The following is a 6691-nucleotide window of genomic DNA, read 5'->3' as shown; positions in this document are numbered from 1 at the left end:
CCTAGTGTGGGTGAGTAGATCTTAAGTGACATGTCCACTCTTAACATTCTAATTGCCCTCAGCCTTTGAATCTCTTCCTCTATAATATACCAAGGGAGATTGGCCAAGGTGAGTGGTCTTTTGACCCACAGTTTGGAATCAAACTGTTAGAGCCCTTTCTAATTCCCTGAGCTGTACAAGTAAATGCAGAATCTCTGCCTAGTGGGCCCATATCTATTTATTAATTTGGCCTCTTCCAATTTTACGTTCCTTCTGCCATTATCCCACATCCTTAATATCCATTCCCATACTTGTTCCTTGGACTTCTTCTTATACAAATTAAAACACACAAGTGGTTATTTTGGAGTGTAGCACACTCTCTCATGGGTCATATGTTGTGCCCCAACTTTGGGGTCTATTGAAACTTGAGTCTAGTTATAGGTGTAGAAGCAAAGGGGTGATGGGGAGATGTGCTGAGGTGAATGAACACTGTCTTGCTTAGCAACTGCCATAGAGGAGCCCATGACTGTTTACTGAGGCAATGAAGGGTTAATGCTCTCAAATGGAGGCAGAAAGGCTGATAGCATGGCGAGGGTGAGGTGGGGGATGGGGAGCTACTTTTGCTGGAAGTAGGGCAGTCTCTTCTACTGGCAGAGAAGATTTATCAGAATTTAGAACTAAATGTCACCAGCTACACCAGGATCTGTCTGTATGTCTCCATCCCAATATCTAAGATCACTTCTTTCCCAATGAATACCTTTGCTATAACAGTAGACACTCCATGAAGCTGGGAGATCAATCTATGTTGTAATTCAACCAATCACAAGATTAAGGTCTGGTGCCTCCATCTGAGGGGACTGACAGAGTTACTCAGCCCCCTGCTCTTATAAGTGGTTGATTGGGGGTATCTAATGCAGATACTTTGCATATCTCTATGAAGGGCCCATGCCATGGATTGTCAGTGCTCTTTTTACTACTGGAAATAGAGTCATTAGGATTTCTAAATAGTAATTCAAAATAGTCCTCTTTTAAAGAGTTCTATTCTTTTAGAACCACCCTTGGTACCAAAATCTGTATTAGTCAGGCTTCTCTAGAGAAACAGAACCCATAGGATATAAATAGATAGATAGAGATATATCTGAATAAAATTAATATATATTATGAGAATTGGCTCATGAGACCATGGAGGCTGAGAAGTCCCAAGACACTGTATGAAAGCTGGAAAACCAGGAAAGCCAGTGGTATAATTTATTCCAAGTCTGAAGCCCTAAGAACCAGAGGAGCTAATGGCTTAGCTCTCAGTCCATGGCTGAAGGCCTGAGAACCGGGGTAAGGGGCATTGATGTAAATTCCAGAATGCAAAAGTCTGAGAATCAAAAGCACTGATGTCCAAGAGCAGAAGATGGACATCCCAGCTCAAGTAGGGAGAGAGAGAGAATTAGCTCTTCCTCTACCTTTCTGTTCTATCCAGGCTCTGTGCAGATTAGATGATGCCTGCCCACATTGGTGCAGGTGGATTCTTTACTCAGTCTACTGAATAAGGAAATTCTGATCAAATGCTGATCTTGTCCAGAAACACCCTCACAGACATACCCAGAAATAGTTTTTTACCCATTCTCTGGACGCCAGTTAGCCCAGTTGACACACTAAATTAACTTACCAGAGCCTATGAGGTACTGTCCAGGTATTTGTGAGTTTAGTGTGTCTGTGTGCTCATGGGAAGAAATATGCTCATCTCAGGGGAATTCAGACGACTCCTTAATGGTGGCATCTGTGTGATTCTACTAGAAATCCTTCTACCCTAAGGGACGAGATGAGTATCTGTGCCCTCAACAGAAGCTTCTACCATGTTTGGCAAAAGCAAATGATGCCTTTCCAGGTCTGTTTTTTTTCCCACTTAATAATATAAGAATTTCCATGCCATTTAACAGGCTAATATCTCCATTTTACAAAGGTGAAATGACAATGCCACAGGAATTGACCAATAGGTTTTAAAATAGAATGGAGTTTCATAAATCTCTACAAGCTATTGGCTTGAATTTCCTTTTGTTTAATTTAGAGCTAAAAATTAACAGCTAATGCAAAATGTGCTCTAAAGATAGATTAAAAATCTACAAACATAACTCTGTTGTATGTAATAATCACTTTCTGTTTTATACCAAAAATGTCTATAAGTGTCAAAGAAAATTTTATGCAAGTAAGATGGTATACGTCTAATGTTATGACCATTTACCTTTGAAAAAAGTGGACCCAGGCTGTATTAGCTTGTAAATAGTATATACAAATGCAGATTGTGGGTGTGTGGTGGTGCAGGAGGCTGAGGCAGAAGGATACCTTGAGTCCAGGAGTTCAAGGCAGCAGTGAGCTATGGTTGTGCCACTGCACTCCAGCCTGGGTAACAGAGTGAAACTCTTGTCTTCACTAAAAATAAAAATACAGACATAACCATTGACTCTGTGCCATAGAGCATGTCTGCATAGATGGTCCCTTGGGATTTCACCTTTGCTTTGATGAGTTGGTTAAGTGAAAGCTACTATGTAGGGTTTTATTTGAGAATCTACTTTTATGTGTATGTCACCTATATTTCTAGCTTGACTTAACTAGGCTGAAAAAATGAGGCAGTGGGCTAAATGGAATAATTATGAATATAAATGAAGTTTTGATGCAGAAGTTTCATGATTTAATTCCATGGCTATTGTGTGGCAAAAAAAGGCTTCATGGTCAAGTAAGTTTGGAACAAGTTGGGCTTTTATGAAAATTAAACAGATTTGTTTACTAAGAGATTACTCAGATTTTTAAATATGATAATATGCATTGTGAATTGCTAAGAAAGGAATAGCTAGATAGATAGGGACAGAGAGATACAGATGTGTATATTGGTGTTTGCATGTGTGTATTTTTAATAGCACCTGGAGGAAGGTGTATACCCTAGGACACAATTTGTGAAATACTGGCCTGGAGAGAAATACTAGTGTTAGGAAATCAGTGCCTTGGTCTGGCACCTTGTTGAGCCATTTACTGGCTGTATGATCTTATTCAAGTCGCTTAGCCTCTCTGAGACTTATTTTATTCCTCTGTAAAATTAGGGGACTGAACTAGATGACCTTTTGTAGCTCTAAGAAACAAGCCTCTGCTTTATGAAAGGATATAATTAACTTTGCTGACATCAACCACAGAAAGTATACGAGGCTGCCTTAATGATACATCACGGATTCATAAACCATGAATTTACAATAAACCCTTCTTTCACCTGTGACTCAGCATTTTCAAATAACAAATGCTTACTGAGTTTACTTCTTCCTCTAGTTGACTCAAAACAATTCCTAAACTTTAGCTAGTGCTTCCTAGTTCCTGTTTTTTTAATTAAGGGTAAGTTTGTGTCAAGAAGTCCACTTTGTTTTTGGTTACCACCATAAAGTAGCTCTTTTCGGAATTCAAATCCCTGAGGTGCTGTGGACCTTCCCTTAGTCATACTGGAATCAATTCTGATTAGCTCCTTACACTGCTCAGTGTCCAACCCAGTGGCTCTGCCTGATGTGGATTAGAATCCTTGTTAGTTCACTCCAAACAATTTGCCTTTCTAGGGACATCTGGTTCTGGGCCCTGGTTCAAGCAGTGTCATTTCATTTGGGGTCGGTCAAAAAGATGGCATCTGAATTTGCAGAGCCAAAGGCTGTGGTCCTTTCAGGAGGGATGGACATCTCAGTGGCCCCTGTTTGGTCAAGGTAGCATTACTTTTGAGGGCGATAAAAGTTGATTTTATTGCCATCCTAGTGTCCTAGCCACAATATAGTATTTTTTTGTAAATTTTCCTCCTTTGCTTAAACATCTCGTGGAGCATAACTATTATTTAGACAGACTTTATTCTTTACAGTTTATGAGAATAAACAATCAGGATGAAACAAGTGTATATTTTCATACCAAACACTAACTAAAATGAATGAGATGTTCCAACTGAGAGGAAAATAATCAGTGAACCATAATACTTTGTTTATTATAGAAATTAGCTCAAAAGTAAAGTTTAGGAATCTTAATTTTTTAAAGAAGAACCAATAGGCAAGAGTTAAAAAATACTCTATAATTTTGTATGTCTGGTGAAAGTGAACATTTCTTTAAGAAAAATGGCAAAAATAAAATAAGGGTATTAGCCTTCATTTTTTGGAGAACAACATATTCATATGTATGATTTGGAGCAAACCAGTTTGCGGTAGACCAAAAGAATGGGTGTTCAACAGATGTCTATGATATTGCTCCAAGCATTCTAATTCCTTCTAAGTGGCAGGATATGGCCTGGTTTATGTCTTCTGGTTCCTTCTTTTCAATATTCTCCCTTATTCGTATCCTGGGGGGAAAAAAACAATGCATATAATCAAAAGCAAATATTTCTTCTGCTTTTTGTTAGGTTAACTTATGATAAATAGAAAAGAATGATCAGCTTTGTTAAAGAAAAATGAAAATTATATTAACAACATGTTCTTTTTCTTCGTTGCCCCCATGAAGATTAAATTGTCAGGACCAATTTGGGGGAGGGGTAGTCATGAGTTTCTAGCCTTCTCGGAATAGCCCACGTATGTTGCCCTTTGTCCCAGAACGACGCCCTAATCTGCTGGCACACTGGCACGCCATTTCATCAGGAAGGCATGCTTGGATTCTCATGGGATTGTGTGCAGTCATTCCCTTTCTGGGAGTCATGACTGACTCCCAAGCGTGTCCTGGAAATAGGCTACCTGTGGCCTGATCTGGATAATATGGCCCTTCTTGGAACAAGACTGTTATTTTTGTCCCTATATAGCATTCAGCAACTTATAGTTTCCCTGTTTATCTTTTCAACACCTCTTCTCTGATTGATGCACAGAGCAGCTAGTGTGGGCATTCCTCGTAGCTCGTAAGTTGAATAGGATGGAAGAATAAGAGGTAGATAAGTTAGCTGCAAGAGATCTTCGAGGCAGGGCCAACTTTTGGCAAAACTGTGAAGCAGTTGAATGGGGGAAGAAGAGACATTTCCATTTTAGAATCACTTCCTGCCACTTCCCCAACTTTCAACACACACACACACACACACACACTCCATTCCTTGCTCTCTCTTTGCCTCTCCATACCTCCTCTTGAATCTCCCTGTTATTTCTTCTGACAATAAATCTATCCTATGGTTTCATTTTTTTCTCTGAAATATCCACTGATAATAACAAAAGGTATGATACCTCCTAGAATCATATTCATCTTATACAGGACTCAAGACCAAAAGCCTTAAGAACTCTATAGAACCAAACCGAAAAAAAAAATGTTGTAGTAGAAGAATTAGTGTTGGAGTCAGTACTTTGTGATAATAGGTCTGCATTTGAGGAGATCAAGAAGCACTATAAAAATTAGATCATTGAATGTCAAAGTGAGAACCACTCAATTTTGATGCAATACATTTTATCTAGAATTTTCTGTCAATGCTATTTGAGTATTTGAGTCTGGAAACAACAGACAGATAATCTTATTAGATAATGATCTAAATAAAAGTGTTCACTCCACTCTTCTCCCTTGCATCTATGAAATTGCTTTTTGCCTTCAAACTTCCCTTTGTTACCACCAGACTGCCTTTAAATAAGCAAGCTATTTTGAAGGCATTTCAATGAAAGTTTTGATGAGTTCCCAATTAGTGATATTGACAGACTTGTTATGACTTTCCCCCTTAATTGTCTTCCAGAACTTGATTATGGCACAGATCTTTGATGTACTAAATAAGTATGTTTGGTTAAGTTTTCATGTCACAGCTGCTGACTAAATTAGTTGTGTTATACCACACATGTTAATACGGGTTCCCACAGCAAGAGAGACGGGAGCAGCCCCTGTGGCATCCCTTCGTCACTGCTGTTTGCTGTTCGGAGGGAACAGGCAGTGCCTGTGGCCATCAAATCATTAGTCTTTCTCCCATGGCTGGAGTCCAAAGGACACTGTGCCTCTCTCCACGGAGAAGCTGGAAAAGGCCCAGGGAAAGGCAAATGCAAGATCAAGAGGTTAGAGAGACGTCCTCACAGGATGGGCTAAAAATGAGCTCTGGAAAGACTGGGGCTAAAAGGTGACATAAAGGATCCTGGAACAGTTGCCTGAAAGAGAGAAGTTGAGTATTACGCAGAAAGCCCTGAACAGCGAGTGGTGTGGCTGCTCCCTGAAGCCATAAGAAAGGCATTTTAAAAGAGTCATTTGAAGTTAAAGAGATAGAATGAGACTCTATCTCCAACCTATCTGCTGATGATCCTCTCCAAGGTATGGTAGCATCTGAAACGATGTTACAGCGGCGCCCTTTAGGAGTTAGTACCCCGTAAATTGGAATTAGAGGCATGAGAGCAATTTAAGACTATGTAGCATAAAATGAGAATTTAGACCCTGGCATACAAGGCAGTTACGAGTCCACATTGGTTCCAGATAGGAATATTATTGTTCTAGCTGAGAAATGCAGCCTTTTGGCAGGCAAAGCCTGTGCTCATGAGCTGATAAAAATTATCCCATTGCCTGCTCAGTGCCTTCCCAGGTGACATCAACAGCTGTTGCAAAATCCCAGACCTCAATTCCTGCCAGACCACAGGCGGCTGAGCCCAGAAAACAAAACCATGACTCATGGTGAACATTCATTGTCCCCAAGGTAGATACAGTGACAGCCACGCACACACAGTGCTGTGGAAACTTGGGCTTCAACCCGGCTTGCCCTGGCGAGGAGGCCACC

This window comes from Otolemur garnettii, unplaced genomic scaffold (genome assembly GCF_000181295.1).
Source record: "Otolemur garnettii isolate 467f Iridium unplaced genomic scaffold, OtoGar3 scaffold00076, whole genome shotgun sequence".
In the NCBI taxonomy this organism is placed as follows: domain Eukaryota; kingdom Metazoa; phylum Chordata; class Mammalia; order Primates; family Galagidae; genus Otolemur; species Otolemur garnettii.
Note: the sequence above shows the minus strand (reverse complement) of the source record.